This window comes from Diadema antillarum, unplaced genomic scaffold (genome assembly GCF_040938485.1).
Source record: "Diadema antillarum isolate AM-2024a unplaced genomic scaffold, OU_Dant_1.0 seq00000103_RagTag, whole genome shotgun sequence".
Classification (NCBI taxonomy): Eukaryota; Metazoa; Echinodermata; class Echinoidea; order Diadematoida; family Diadematidae; genus Diadema; species Diadema antillarum.
In genome coordinates this window covers 1,132,296-1,149,357 of record NW_027271190.1, presented here as the reverse complement: position 1 = coordinate 1,149,357, position 17,062 = coordinate 1,132,296, and the positions used below count along the sequence as shown (strand labels likewise).

The 17,062-nt window shown below is 37.3% G+C and overlaps 1 non-coding gene across 1 annotated transcript; it reads right to left on the bottom strand.

Moving 5' to 3' along the window:
- Positions 1-16,385: 16,385 nt before the first annotated feature.
- Trnaa-agc (transfer RNA alanine (anticodon AGC)) lies at positions 16,386-16,459 on the bottom strand. Its single transcript has one exon. It is a non-coding gene; the product is annotated as a tRNA-Ala (tRNA).
- Between the last annotated feature and the right edge of the window lie 603 nt (positions 16,460-17,062).

The following is a 17,062-nucleotide window of genomic DNA, read 5'->3' as shown; positions in this document are numbered from 1 at the left end:
GAGAATGAGAGAGATTTGATATACAGAGTGAAGAATATTATAGATAGTTCACGTCAATGTATTGACTAGAATCTTGTTTACAGCAATGGTCCTCTTTTCGCGAAAATTTTCATTTCAATTTAGTAGCCTATATATCTGCTATGCAGCGCTGGCTTCGCACGGACGGATGGAAAAGTAGGTCTAAGCTTCACTCTGCATGATTAGAATCTGAATTTGAAAGCGTATGCTTATTCCCTTCTCCGCGAAATGAAGTTTAGCGCATTTTCCTGCTCTATAATCACTGGCCATCCATAGGCCAGTAGAGGGTCGAAAAGTGGTTTGAAAGTGATCAAATTGGCAACTGTCGCATAGCAAGGAGCTCCTTGCGCATAACAAGCAAATTTTACAAAATGTGTGTGTGTGTGTGTGTGTGTGTGTGTGTGTGGATTAGTGCATTGTAGTTCGTTTTGTCGTTTTAAATGCTTTGTTATACGTCAATTTGCCAAAGGCGGCATTTTAAGTCTGAAATAACTGCACAATAGACAATTGCAGTCGACCTTGTATATGTCGAATCTATTTGGACTGAAGAAATAGCTACAACTTAGGTAAAATTCGACTTAGGGAGGATTAAAATGAATGGAATACAAAGTGAAGAGGACTTGTAAAGACCTCGGACGTAGGAGGATATTCGACTTATCAAATATTCGATAATTCGAGGTCGACTTAAAGGGCATGGCTAGTAACTGATCAGTGGGAATGCTGGGGGATGAATGTTCCAATCCTTGTGGGATTCATTTAAGAGTACATTATGTATCTATTGTTGTGTGAAAATTATTTGCTTCAGAATGGTCTCATATTCAAGTAATGTGCAGTTTAATGTTTCCAGGTTAGCATGCCTGTATACAGTGACGGGGCCTTTAAACTGCACATTACTTGAATGTGAGACCATTCTGAAGCAAATAATTTTCACACAACAATAGATATATAATGTACTCTTAAATGAATCCCACAAGGATTGAAACAATCATCCCTCAGCATTCCCACTGATTCCCACTGATCGGTTACTAGCCATCCCCTTTAAGCAAGGCAGACTGTATCAGGATTCCACATACCGAGGGACAGTAGAATAAGGAGAATGGCTGAAGTTTTCTGCCTCATCTTTCCCTGTGGTTCCAAAGAGCAAACGCTTGTCACCATCCTGTTGAGAGAGAAATTGCGGAAAGCAGTGAGCATTGGACATCAATACTAAAACATGCTGGGGACAACCTGGAAAATCGGATACAGCGTGTACCATACATTATGACATCTTGAACAGAAAGGGAGTTAATCGAAAAACATGTTGTGTAGCGCTTTCCCGAGAATTGCGAGTTCACCTTTTCCGGGCATCCTCGCAGACTATTATCTAAAAAAAAAAAAAAAAAAAAAAAAAAAACTTAGTGACCTTGGAAGCTTTGCGGACCTCAAGGGGGCATGGTGTTGTATATCCTATCACGCAGGCGATAATACATGCGAAATTGTAGAAAATGTGACCGTTTTTCTTTCTTTTTTCTTTCAAAGTGAAGATCAACAGGTCCCTAATGTGGTCCCAGCCCCAGGTTGGGGGTCACCCCTGCATATAAACAAACATATAAAGCACACTAACTTATGTATTTTCTCACAGCAATTTGGGTTTTAACGGACAAGTTCACCTTCATGTACATGTGGATTGAGTGAATGCAACAATATTAGTAGAACACATCAGTGAAAGTAAGAGGAAAATCCGACAATCCGTTCAAAAGTTATGAATTTTTAAAGTATCTGCGCAATTACTGCTGGATGAGAAGACTACTACAGTGTGTGATGTCTCATGCGTACAACGATATAATGAAAATAAAAAGAGAATTTCACAAAATTTTACTTTTTGAATAAAGTGCACATTTCTTGGACTCTTTGCTGATATATGTTAAGGATAATATTATTCCCCTTGCCTTCTGAAAGAGAGAAGTCAAGTGTTCTTTTGTTATGCGAGAAAAGTGAAAATAAGGTGAATTTTTTTTAATACTTTCTTTATACCGTTGTACTCATGTGACATCACAAGCTATAGTTGTCGTCTCATCCAGCCATGACTGAGCAGAAACTTTAAAAATTCATAACTTTTGAACGGATTATCGGATTTTCCTCAAACTCTCACTGATGTGTTCTACTAATATTGCTGCATTCACTCAAACCACATGTCTATGAAGGTGAAATTTTCCTTTAAAGAAAATTTAAAAAGACCATTGTGTGATTTTGGGGACCTCGGGTCCCCTTGGGATTCCGGGAAGGTGTGTGGTGTGTGTGTGTGTTTGTTTGTGTGTGTGTTGGGGGGGGGGGGGGGGGGTATCGTGTCCAGTCAAAGAAATCTATCCTTGCGATATAATGCCTCTCACGTTTGGTGTCAAATTGACAACGTGTCTTTTGAAGAATATGAATAAGATCCACCATAGTCCCCCCCCCCACCGCCCATCCCATCACCCCAAAGGGGTACAACTAAATCTGACTTGAACAAACTTGAAAATTGACCAACAAGCGAGCGCAGGGCCTTTATATACTTGTTTGTATAGGAGATTTTTGTTTAACGATTCTCTAGTTTGAAGGTTCTAGGCAAAGTGGAGGATTGTACGCATGTGTATAGACATAAATACATTTTCCCCACCCTAATTAGAGATAAGGCCTGCCAAGTGTATAGGGTGACAAATCATAATGTGTTATCAAAAGGAAAATGAATGTGAGAATATCGGTCCCAATTTAACTTGCCCCCCCCCCCCCCGTCTGTCATAAAAAACCCCAAACAAATTTGAAAATGCAGTTACCAATCTTTTGAAATTTACTTATTGCACTGACTTTATCACATCTGGTCCTAGAGAAGAAGATTTGTATAGAGATTCCCTATAATTTGGGTGATACTTTTACATGTCTTTTCACAAAATGACTCTCACTGCAAAACTTAGACCGACGTACTTCATCAGCATGGCCGGCGCATCCGTGGGGGCCGTGGGGGCTCGGGCCCCCACACTTTTTGTGCACCATACAAAGGAATACATAAGGTGTCATCACGTTGGGCCCTCACACTTTTTTTTAACCCGGAAGTACGTAAGTGGCACTAAAATAGAAATAGATAAGGATCTTGAAGTATGGGGGCGGTAAGGTTATTTCTTTTTTAATTTTTTTTTTTGCTTGTCAGCTGAAGAAACCCGGAAGTGGATGGGGAGAAGAGATGAGCCTTTCTTTTTTTTTTTTTGCTTGTTAGCTCATGAAACCCGGAAGTGGGCCCCCACACTTTTGAAAACACTGCGCCGGCCCTGATCAGAGTCTATAAAATGATGATATAAGTTACGGATACACTGATTTCTCATCCCTCTTTTCATTTGAGTTGATTTCCCCACTTTTTCTTTCTCTGTCCCTTTCTCTTGTCCCTTCTGTGCAGCCTCCCTTACTCTTTCCATTGGTACTATGACACAAAGAACATTGATGTTCATACAATAGGCCTATGAATACATGATGCAGTATAATCAATATCGTATAGGTAATCAGTGATAATGGCAGTGGTATGGTGATGTATACCTATTGTGCAAGAAGAAAAAAATGTACGTGTATTTTTTTTATATATAGATAATGAGGATTGTAGATGCGGCTTGCCAAGGTACCACATTTCACAACGAGTCAGAAACATATGTCATTTGTATATCTATGCGTCAACCCACAGTTAGAATACTTGACTTTTAGGTAAATATTGTGGCCAGCAAATGAATGTATGACTTAGCCGTAGTTAATGGTAATTTAAGGGCCAAAAGAATGAGAAGATATAAAAGATAAATCATTTAAAAAGACGGCAATGACACCAGCAAGTCAAGATGAGATTTATCTTATATCATGTTTGATGATATCGCTGAAAAAATAAGGAATTGTTAAGTGATGCCATACAGAGAATAAAATCAATCAAATCAAATACCAAATTCCTTCAAACAGTCAAACCTCCTGAATCTTTCTTAAGAGGTACAAAAGAATGGTATTAAACTAATAAATATTTTTTTTTTTCAGTTCAAACTGAACTATTTGTAAGTAATTTTTATATAGCCCATGTCCAAATCTAATAAAACATTTGCAATTTACATTGCTCGGTATTCATAATAAGTATGTATATTCAGGAAATCAAATGTACTCATAGTTTCACGATAGTTTGTATATAGATATTCATATTCTTTGTTCATGAAAAATTTTAGAAACCAAAATATGAAATGGATGGAAATGAAAATATACCATTTTATGATAATCATCAGTATTATTACACCATATTGGCCGTTAGTGTGTTATCATTATCGTTCATTATTATTATTATTATTATTATTATTATTATTATTATTATTATTGTTATTATTCATTTATTTATTCATTTATTCATTCCTTCATTCAGCATTTGCAAGACAATACAAGTGATAACAGATAAACGAAGAAAACAAGCAAAATACAAGAATACAAAATGTCAGGCTTTCCCTGCCGAGTTTCCGGGGTTGGCAAAACGCAATCAAAATCAAACTGAAGACTAGGCCTACCCTCTCTCAGTTCCACCATCCCCAAATCCCGATCAAATTGGTCATTAACATGTCAAAAGAAAAACTTTAACCATGAAATAATATTCTCACCTGTGATAAATAAGTTTCAGCTCCAGGAGAAGTCATGGGAGAAAAACGAAGAATGAGGAGGATGCTGAAATGGCGTATGCCTTCCGAGATACCGATACAAGTGGAGCGTGTAACTGTCACTGAGTGAGGTACAGTTCACATCCTATCTTTCCGATCATAGCGGATGGTTGGGCAGGACGTCTCCAATCCCTTTCAGCAGGTCGAGAATAATATGACATCGTGTTCCAATCCCGGGCTTATAATACTACCACCTCGCGGCATGCTCGGAAACGGGATATCACCACTGACCTCCACTAAATGGACGGGCGGGAAGAGCTCAGTAAGTGATGCCGCGTATGCCGTGAGCGGGCGCCATGCATGTTGGGACCACAGAATAGATTTCTGTGGTTGGGACCACATGTGTAAGAGTTCTCATGGACCTACAACGTAGGTCCATGGAGTTCTGTGGTTGGGACCACCGAACTTAAACATAGTGGAATGCGTGTTCCTATTCCCAACATACACGAGACCGTGCAGCCAAATTACCGTGTTGCGTCGCCATCTTGCTAGGGCAATTTTTCCTTATATGGAGTGCACGCTAAGGCGCGGTCAGACTGGGCCACTGATACGCGCGCAAGCAAGAGTACGCCGTCCAGTGGCTAGTGATTATGACGTAACAATGCACGTTTGTACATGACAATAGTCTTGCGCTGCGGAGACACAGCCCGCACTCCATATAAGGAAAAATTGACCTAGCAAAATGGCGGTGGTAGCAAGTTTTGGTGGCTGCGTATTTCCTGGGTGAACACGCATTCCACTATTTTTTAGTTCGGTGGTTGGGACCCATCACTCCTTGAACCTTGAGGAAGAAATCCCTAATCCGCACGTGAGCTAGCCTTTTGTCAAGGCCCTCTCGCTGTATGGTGAAGAGAGCCCAGCTGAGTGGGGTGGCGCGCTTGGCTTGGCTCGCTTCGCTCGCCCATTACAGCGAGAGGGCCTCGACAAAAGGCTATACGTGAGCGTGTACTAATTGCGGAGCTCTAATGTATCATGTTAGGTTTACTTCCCCCCTTTTCCTCAGGGATGAAAGATGGAGTAAATTTCCGAGTGACTAAATACTGACTTGATTTGTGTTTTTTTTTTCTTCAAATTGTGAAGTATTGAATCACAGTGAAAACAATGGCAATTTGTCATTTTTCATGCTGTTAGGACCGGCAACCGGATGTACCATAAATAACCGCAAAAGTACATTCACTAATGTATTAGTCTGAGTATTTCTGGTTTTAAACAAATATATATACATACATGTATATATATATATATATATATATATGTAGTGAAAACTTTGAGCGAAGAAAATGGATTTTCATCCCGATTAAAACTCATTTCCTTTGCTCAAAGTTTTTGCTATTCATCATTTGCTTCTGGTAAGTTTTCCTTTCTTTGTTTCAATATAATATATATATATATATATATATATATATATATATATATATAAGTAATAATCCCTGCCAAGTTTGGTGACAAATATTATTAGACCATATATGTTTTCAAGAAAAAGAAAATGTGAAAATTATGCCCTAATTTGACCCGTTTCGCCTCGCCAGCCAACCCGATCGGGTCCCCTTGGGATTCCGGGAAGGTGTGGTGTGTGTGTGTGTGTGTGTGTGTTTGTTTGTGTGTGTGTTGGGGGGGGGGGGGTATGGTGTCCAGTCAAAGAAATCTATCCTTGCGATATAATGCCTCTCACGTTTGGTGTCAAATTGACAACGTGTCTTTTGAAGAATATGAATAAGATCCACCATAGTCCCCCCCCCCCCCACCGCCCATCCCATCACCCCAAAGGGGTACAACTGAATCTGACTTGAACAAACTTGAAAATTGACCAACAAGCGAACGTAGGGCCTATATATACTTGTTTGTACATAGGAGATTTTTGTTTAACGATTCTCTAGTATGGAGGTTCTAGGCAAAGTGGAGGATTGTACGCATGTGTATAGACATAAATACATTTTCCACCCTAATTAGGGATAAGGCCTGCCAAGTGTATAGGGTGACAAATCATAATGTGTTATCAAAAGGAAAATGAATGTGAGAATATCGGTCCCAATTTAACTTGCCCCCCCCCCCCCCCCGTCTGTCATAAAAAAACCCAAACAAATTTGAAAATGCAGTTACCAATGTTTTAAAATTTACTTCGATCTCATCTCGCCACTCATCTCCAGGGCTGTGCATTATGTAGATCAAGGTCTTTTGCTTTTGTTAGAATTGACAACCGTAACTAGGCGCGTCTGCGTGATGGCCTTTTGAAATCTGCGATTGTTACAATTTTCCATGACCGGTGCGAAGCCTAAATCTACTCCTTTACTAAAGCCTACTGGATAATTATGTTGAGTAATTTCAGATTCAGTTAGGCACTTCGACTCATCAGCCGTCATTGCGAAATTTGCATGCACGAGTTTCTTCCCGCGGCCCTCCGCCGCTAAATTATTGGGAAACCAAAACCCAAAGAGCAATGTGGATTGAACGAAAGCAGTATTTTGGTAGAACACATCAGTGAAAGAGGATTCAGAGGAAAATTGGACTATCGATGCAAAAGTTATTAACTTTTAAGGTTTCGGTGTTGTAATCACTGGATAAGGAGTTCATGTTAAAGGAATGGTACAGTATTGGTGGAGATGAGAATTGGGCTTTCAACTTTTTGCGAGATACCAAGAAAACACTTATGGTATAGTAGAGAGCATACCATTTTAAGAGAAATTGAAAGTTTATTTGATGAAAATCGGGGATGAATGAAACATCCAAAAACAAAGTAAAACAAAGTGTGGGTCCCACACTTTATTAGAATCGCTCTTTTTGGATATCTCAGCCATTTCAAAACCAATTTTCATCAAATAAACGTTGAATTCTTCATCGAATTACATGCTCTTTCATATTTCATAAGAGGTTTCTCATCATCTCATCAAAAAATGTTAGAAACCTGAAATTAGGTCTCAACCAAAACTATAGGACCCCTTTAAGGGATAGAGTTCATGATGTCATGTGTGGACAACAATATAAAGAAAAGACAAAGGGAATTTCACAAAAATTCAATTTCCATGAAAATTACACATTCTATCAACTTAATACTGACACATTATGTTGAGGGTAGTTATTATTTCCCCTGCAATTCACAACAGTGCAATACTCGTATGTTCTGAATAATGTGATGCATGTATTTTTTTCCATGTTTGAACAACTATTTTGATATAAAACTTTAATGTTAAAGTATATGTATTCAATGTTTAAGATGAGCTTCATCAGCATGATGTTTAATACGTTTCTTTGTTTGTTTATAATTGTTATCATAATTAAGCAAGATATTATAATTATTTCCTGTTTGATGTGTGAGTGTGTATGCAAAAGTTGAACGGCTGCATGAGACGAGTATATGGGTTTATCTGTACAGACATGTGGATGTGATGTGCATGTGTACGTATGTGTATGTGTGTTAATGCGTGTGTGTGGATATGTGTGCGTATGAGTACGTTGATAACTTTGTTTATTATTTCCAAGTAACATATTTTGTTTGATAATTGGTACGAATTGGTTATTTTTTTATATGATGCTGCATATTTTTTTAATGTCAATGTAACCGGTATTTGTCATTTCTGAAATATTCATACATTGTATGTTGTTTGATGTAATTGATGCGTTTCTCGATGTGATGCATTATAATTTAGCCTTCGGGCTACTACTGTGCATGTTTGTTTCAATAAACCATTATCAAATCAAATCAAATCAAATCAAATGCTTTCTGAAAGTGGTTAGTCAATTGCTCTTTCATTACGCTAGAAAAATGAAATCATGTTGAATTTTCTTTATAACATTTTCTTTATATCGTTGTCCACACGTGATGTCATAAACTCAAATAGTCTCCTTATCCAGTGGTTCCAACACCAAAACTTTAAAGATTCATAACTTTTGCATCGATTGTCCGATTTTCTTCAAACTTTCACTGATGTGTTCTACTAATGTTGCTGCTTTCATTCAATCCACATTCCTCTTTGGGTTTTAGTTTCCTTTAAAGTCAAGAAATACGGAGCGATCTCCCGTAGTATTGGGTAGCAACCCTCTGCAAGGTTGCGCAAAATGAAACGTTGAATCGACATAGACAAAAAAAACCCATCTACTAGTAACATAATGGTTGGGTGCTTTGTGGAACACCATGTGTTGCAAAAGTCGAGATCAGAAATTTTAGCTACTGACAAACGGTTTTTAACCCTAGCTCCAGAAACAGAAAAACTACTGACCAGCGGTGCACTCCACTACAATTATTATGAATTGTTGATCAGTAGTTTCGTGCTGAGCGTGCAGAAATAAAGCTATATGATCAAGTTTTTTTTCTTTATTCGTGCAGAGTTAGAAGCCTCTGATTAGAAGTAATTTGTTGCTCGTAGAGCTACAGGATGCAAACGTCTCATCAGTAATAAGTTTAAATGTCTGATCAAGGTTTACCCAAAGAGCTTATACATATGCGCAGGTACTACTGTCACAGTGATTTCTTGCCATACGTCTCGTCGTAATTGCTCTATCACGAATTAAAGGCAGCGACGCGAGGCGCAAGGCTTACCCCTAGTCCTAACAAGCATGCTAGCATACGAGCATCTAAGGAGCAGCCATTAGGGAGTGCGGAGTCGCAAAAAAAGGGGTAAAAGTTCAAGTACGCCATGTAAAATTGTTAGTGTACGCACTCATGGACAGAAGTCCGCCTCATGTGCGGCTCCTTGTAATCACTATCGATATGATAGATTACTAAATCAGTGCCGTATGTAACTACACGGCACTGTACTGGATATAGCAACAGAAGACAGTGACAGTATCTAAAAGTAGGCCTGCTTCTAAGAAATCTAAAGCTATTTTTCGACACGACACAGGGGGAGAGGAGAACGGTCAGCGCAACAGTATAGTCTTGTATACGTTCACGTCGCATAATTAAAGCTCTTCATCGTGCATCGTACTTTATCCAGTAAGTAATATATCGATGGTGATCACAAATACATGTATTATCACATAACACGCCCTCTGGCGGCAGAGAGAAAAAAGTCTGCTTTAGCTTTTCCCGATTTTTTTTTCTTTTTTTTTTTAAACGAATGACGTTCCATAGTCCTTCATAACTGATGTAGGCTTGGGATGCACTTAGCCAAATTACAGGCATCACAAACTTGTGATTAGTGAGAGTTGGTTACAAAAACGCCATAAACGTGTCGACATCATAAATAAGTTGTCCAGGTTACCCGCACTGTGAAGGTTGTGATGGTACCATTCTGGGAACTGCTTACAACCGCATCCATAATATATTCTTCGGTAATATAAGGACTATTTCTGGTTGAAATATTTTAGTTTTTGCGGTGGTAGTGGTGAGCATACAATGATTGCTCGTAGAGTTGTTTTTTTTTTTTTTTACGTACAGGTGTAATTAGAATCCAAAGACTCGGGAAGAGAATGATTTCAAGACACATTGAGGGACATTTTCCACTTCGAACGTGTCGAAAAGACGCTATTCGTTGAAACGATCGCAAATGATATCACATGTGAAGATCCATGCTAACAAGGACAAAACGGAGAAAATATCAATGAATCGCGGAGAATGCATGAAAATGAACGTGTAGAGATCAACTTTCCACAAAGCATATCATAGAATGATAGACTCTTTTTTTTGGGGGGGGGGGGGAGGGGTGGAGGAGGGGAGGGGGAACAGCAGTGACACTCAAACGGTAGTAATGTTCTAGAAATTTTAAATAAAAAGTCCGGAGTTCGAAACCTACTTAGTGCTTACTGACCGCGATGTCTCGACCCATACTCAATGGCCCGAATTCACGAAGGTGGTACACTATCTTTGTCCATGGTTTAAATCATGGTCAAAGACCGTAGTTTTGTATGGGGCGCCAAGTGTCGCATGGCCTATTTCGTTACGAAATCAGTCATTCGGTAAAGGAAATGTCCATTTCGTTAACAAAATGATCTTTTCGTCTACGAAATGACTGATTACGTAACGAAATAGGCCATGCGACACTTGGCGCCCCATACAAAACTACGGTCTTTGACTGTGGTTTAAACCATGGACAAAGATAATGTACCACCTTCGTGAATTCGGGCCATACTGTCCCTCTTGACATAGGAGTTCAAATGGATACCTGAAAATGCAAACGTATTAATGACAGGGTCCGCTAAGAGACGTGATGGTAAAAAAAATAAAAGGCTACCCTATTTAAAACTGACAATGTCGTTATCATGAATTACCATTTATTGACATTAGAATCATTGCTACTTTATCATCATTGTTATAACTATCTTTACACAAGCATAACCATGATAACATGTGTTGATTGAAAGCATCTAAAAACAGTGAAAAAGAAAATGGAGATCATTACATGATACAATACTATTCCAAATTCTGCCAAGAGAGAATGTTAATCATTTCAGGATGTACATCTCCCGTAAGTAAAACGCAAAGCTATCAATTTGAAAGCTAGACGAATCAATATAATTGAAACATTATATATACATATATATAGCGTCACAGATGCCGACATGCAAATTTGAAAATCCTGTCAATAGAATTATGTTTTGTTATTTGACAATACTAATGAGGTTCATTTTCTATTTCTTATCTACAACATGTCCATTTCTCATTATTTCATTTCTTATCTATTTATTTATTGGTACATAAGACTGATCAGCAGTACAGAATTGAAAGACTCAGTTTACAAATGTGCTAAATATGAACAATTATCAGAGCACATGATACATGAAATAATAGCTTTGAAAATTCTACATACACACAAATATATATTTGTTTGAATACAAGTTTATTCGTAATTAGTGATGGTAACCTCATAATACATAGGATTTTTTTTAAAACTATTGCATCTAACATAAATGTGCATGCTATATTGAATACTTTGTACAAAATCATAGTGTATAGAGCTCTGAGTCCATCATTTATTGCTTTGATCATTCATTGTATCGATTATTCCAGCTTGAAAAAGTTGCAGAAAAAAAAAATACTGCAGGCATCCCAAGTTGAAGAATCTTTCACTGATTTGAACTTGAACATCGTAATGTATGTGGTTTTTCCTGATTAGTCTTATGCCATTGGTAAGACGCGCAAATCTTGTACATTTTTCTGATTCATTATAAGTTTACTTTGCAAACACACATTTCATTATTTTAGTATATATTGATTTTTTTTTCTCTCTTGGTACAACGTACATTGTCCAGGAGCATGTATTTGCAAAATAAGCGGTTTAAGACATTATGGTAATTTACACCTGTTCGCTATATAGCAGCCATGAAGATCTCTTATTGTTGCTTTCTCTCTTCTTTTAATGATTTGACCAACTTTGCACAAAGAGCGTTGATCTAACCCAATACCCCCTTTGTAATAGCTTGCTTATACTATCAGTTATATACTTCAGTGATATTCATCAACATGAAGAAACACTGCGAAAGTAAAAAGATTAGAATCATAAAAACATACGATACTTATTCTGATAAAACAGTAATTTAGTCATGAGCAGGGGAGAGAGAAAGGCTACGGCCGGTCAATATTATTAACGTCATACTTCAATACCAAACGGGAGCACGTCACGAGACCGACACCCACGAGTCATACAGCCCACGAGTCATACAGCTCACAAGTCATACAGCCCGTGAGCTATAGAGCTCAGGAGTATTATAGCCCATTTGTTTGGCACTATCAGCTAACGAGGCCCACGAGACCGACACATTAAGCCCCGTGTTGTATCTGTCGAACTCATGGGCTGTTTTTAGTTTTAGTGTCGAACTCATGGGCTTTATTTGCCTAGTGTCGAACTCATGGTCTGTGTGACTCATGGACCAGCTGCCCCGTGTTGTATCTGTCGAACTCATGGGCTGTTTTTATCTAGTGTCGAACTCATGGGCTTTATTTGCCTAGTGTCGAACTCATGGACTGTGTGACTCATGGACCAGCTGTTTTCAATGTCGAACTCGTGGGCTTTTTGACTAATGGGTGTCGGTCTAGTGGAATGACCCCTACCAAACTGGCAAAAGAAAGCAATCGGTATATATGGCATACTATTCTTCTGTTTTGATATACTAAACATCGTATATAATGCAGGGTAGCACAGTCAAATATGTGAATTGTGTACTTGAATAGGATTGTTTAAACAACGGTCAAAGGTATCTTATTTACAGTACAGCACAAATGTTACTATCGTTCTTTGTATACGCATTAAAAGCAACATTCATAAGAAAAGGCACTACGCAATACAAATCTACCATTCGCTCTGTGGCATTTGTGAAATAGAATCAGCATGATAATGTTAAACACACAAAAATTCAAGAATAGAAATCTCACCCCTTCTCGTTTGACGATGTTGCTATGGGGTAACAAAAGCTTCACTAGTATCTATAGGCCTACCGTTTGGACTAACTGCATAAAACCTTCGTTGGTTTTGCTCCTTTCAATTAACTCCAACAAGTTTGTATCATGTTTATAGATATTTATAACTCATTTTCGACTATCAAGTGTGTTATAGAAAAGGAGGAAAACCTGTTGTTTGATCGATTCTTTACCGGACTTCAATTACGAGACTGGGTGGCACCTCAAGAATGCGTCAAATACCCTAAAATGTGTGTCTTTTACGAACAATTTTTTTTTTTGTCAAAAAATGTCATTCAGCCTTGATTATTCAAACATCATTAAAGGGAGACTAACCTGGAAAATAATGAATTGAATATAAAATAAAACAACCAGCCCTATGGAGTTTGATGACCCAGTTGAAAATCAGACGGAAATATTTTTCTTTAGACACTGAACTCTCCAGTTTGAAAAGAAAATATATCATTAATTCAGAAATTTTATCTGATATACTTCTGTCCACCGTGTAATCTATATGTAGTATCGTAATTTGACATTGCACACAAGATAAACTGTTAAACCTGTTGAAAGTAGTGAAGTCTCTATTTATTATTCTCTGGCTTACTCTCATTTACCAGTACTCTGAAACTATTATACCCTTGCATCACTGGAATAACAACGTGAGACAAGTATTTCGTTCAAATAGTCATCGACAGAAATATCGGAAAAGTCATGTTGTGGAATCAAAACCTTAAAGAGGTGATTTATCAAACGCACTTAGCTCTTATATACTGCAATCACGTATAGCTGGGGTCATTATAAAACCATGATAACGTGATTTCATTTCGAATACATTGAGGCCCTCTCCCCTGTTTGTTCAAAAAGTATAGACACGGCAACAAGGACCAAAATTCCAATGTTCCTATCTGTGGGAGAAAAACAATATTACAGTAGATAAAATTGTCCACTTGTCAGTCCAGTCACTTTTACAACAGAACGTTTAGCCGGCGGAAGTATCAAACCATAACAAAAATCCTGGTGATATTTGTAGAACCATATATAGCAAACAATATATGTTTATATGTGTATGTATGTATCATATATATGTATACGTGTATTTATATGCATATTACATTTCATATATATATATATATATATATATAAACATATATATATATATATATATACATATATATACATATATATATATATATATATATATATATATATATATACAGTTGAACCTCTCTTATCTGGCCTCCCTTTATCCGGATCTCTCTATTATACGGACGCAATCTCGCCGTGATTTTTTTATAATAATTACGGGAGGAAAGGGGGATTCCCGACTCCTTGAGAACTCCTACACAAACACACATGAATTACATATACTTGATACATTTCTTGATAATTATTTAGGTAAATCATCCCAAGAATTTATACAAGAAAATGATTTCATTCTTGCAAACACGAACCTCTATTTTGGGGTCTGTTTCTGAGTGTAACAATGAAAAGGTTGCAGTATACACATTACTACATGTGGTACTACAATGGGCTACATCAGTACATGTGTATGTATGGTACATGTATAAAGCATTGAGCCTCCCGTATCCGGCCAAATTCCTTATCCGGATGAGCCCCGGTCCCGACTTGTCCGGATACGAGAGGTTCAACTGTATATATATATATATACATATATATATATATATTATATATAGGCTATATGTATACGTGTATATTCCATATATATATATATATATATATATATATATATATATATATACACAGGGTCCTGTATATATATATATATATATATATATATATATATATATATATATATACATATATATATATATCGCGAAAAGAGTGCCCTCTTATGATGAAGATTTTACACAAAGTAAATGTCCGCAATCACTGCAAGCATTTGATATTAATTATTAATTATTAATGTGCATATTTGTTTCCATAAAATACGCTGATCGTAATTGTCCTTTATTGTTTTACCCAGGTTTTTTTTTTAATCTGTTATTATTATTTTTTTTAGTCAGCTATAGTCCAACTCCATCATTCTTCTATCCCACACGACAACCCTAGAATAGAGCGTATACGAATGTCTTGGCCCGTTAGGTGTAGAAGATGTAAATTTTTTATGAATGTCACATTTTACACATTCAGTACCGATGGGTCGCACAGAACCAGAACATATAAACAGAGTGAGATTGCTGACGAAAAGAAACGACCAAAACGTTTAAATAGACAAATGCCATCAGACGACGTGGTCTGCCCGGCCCGGAGAGGGTTAGTACACTTGCAGTGCATTAACCTGGCACACAGACGGGTAGGAGGAGGCGCAGGGGGTATCCGCCCACCCGTTGTTGAACCCTGATCCGCGGAGAATCCGGACGCACTCGATCATGCCGGTGGTCGAGTCGGGCTGGGTGTCGAAATTCACTCCCACCTGAGCCACGTACCAATCTGGGGGCACGTGGTTAATTGGTAATAATATAATAAACAGTATTAATCATGATAACAACAAGATTGATAACGATAGTGATAATGATTAATGAAAATGATAACTTCGATAACAATGATATAGTCTTTTAACTTTGCGTTATCACCAAACAAGCTCCGACTCGCCCCTACGGCTATAGACCAGGTTAATGTGTGTTATAGGTAAATTTATGTGTTTATTTTACCATGTAGAATTAAAATAAGTTAAATCAAATTGGATCATCACATCAGTAATGACAATTATGTCGTAATAAAATAACAATCATAATGATATCCAAAATGTGTAGTGTCAATCCGCTAAAAAATGTGTGAAGGCGTTATGTTTCCTCAAACTAAATTTCTGGTTGCTAATTATCTATAAAGACACAGCAAATTTTGCCTTGCACGGGAGAAACTGGGGAAAAAGACACAGAAAGGGAAAAACAATCCGTTCTTTCTCGTGCTTTCTGTACACACTGGAATCATGTATATATATATATATATATATATATATATATATATATATATATATATATAGACGATGAAGACAAACAAGTTGACATAATGCATTAGATTCCAACTTCATTTATTTGTAAACCAAATTTTCGACCCTTGCACGGATCTTCCTCAGGGTAACAGTGAACTTGTCAACTTGTTTGTCTTCATCGTCTTCATGCTCTTATTCCAACACGCGGATAATAATACCATTATATATATATATATATATATATATATATATATACAATATATATATGAGATTAAAACCTAAAATGGCATTAATGTCATATATATATATATATATATATATATATATTGTATATATATATATATATATATATATATATATATATATATATATATATATATAGTGAGAACTTAGAGCAAAGAAAATGGGTTTTCATCGGGATTCGAACCCGAGACCTCCGGATTGCTAGACCGGTGCTCTACCGACTGAGCTATTGAAAGCCCTAGATCGGTGTTCGTCCCAAACCCTTAACTCTCTTTGCTCGTGTGGTCAGAAGCTATAGTGTGTGTATGCAGGGAGGTGAGAGGATCACCTCCCTGGTGTATGTGTGCCACACACACACACATTAACATGACATTAACCCAAAGGATGTAAATCAACTTTGGAATAAATGCGAGGGATTGCCGAAGCGATGCAGCTTTTTGTAATACATTTTGAAACAAGAAAGGGGAAACTGACCAGAAACAAATAATAAATAGTGAGAACTTTGAGCAAAGAAAATGGGTTTTCCTGATGAAAACCCATTTTCTTTGCTGTCCTGTGATAAGATCCTTCGACAAGATGCGTCGCCAACACTATACTTTATCTAATCAATATCTTTATTTAGGCAATACTGGGGAATTGATGATACGACAGGACCATCTATAAGAGCAGTAGTGTATAGACACTAATGAGGTTATTTAAGCTGTGCTATATATCATAGCGCCTTTTTCAGCCAGATTCCTTTATACTGTATTCAGTTTAGCAAAATTTGTCCTGGATGACATGTTCGGTATTTCAATTTTATGATCTCTTCATTCCAATTCATCTTGGAGCATTCAGATT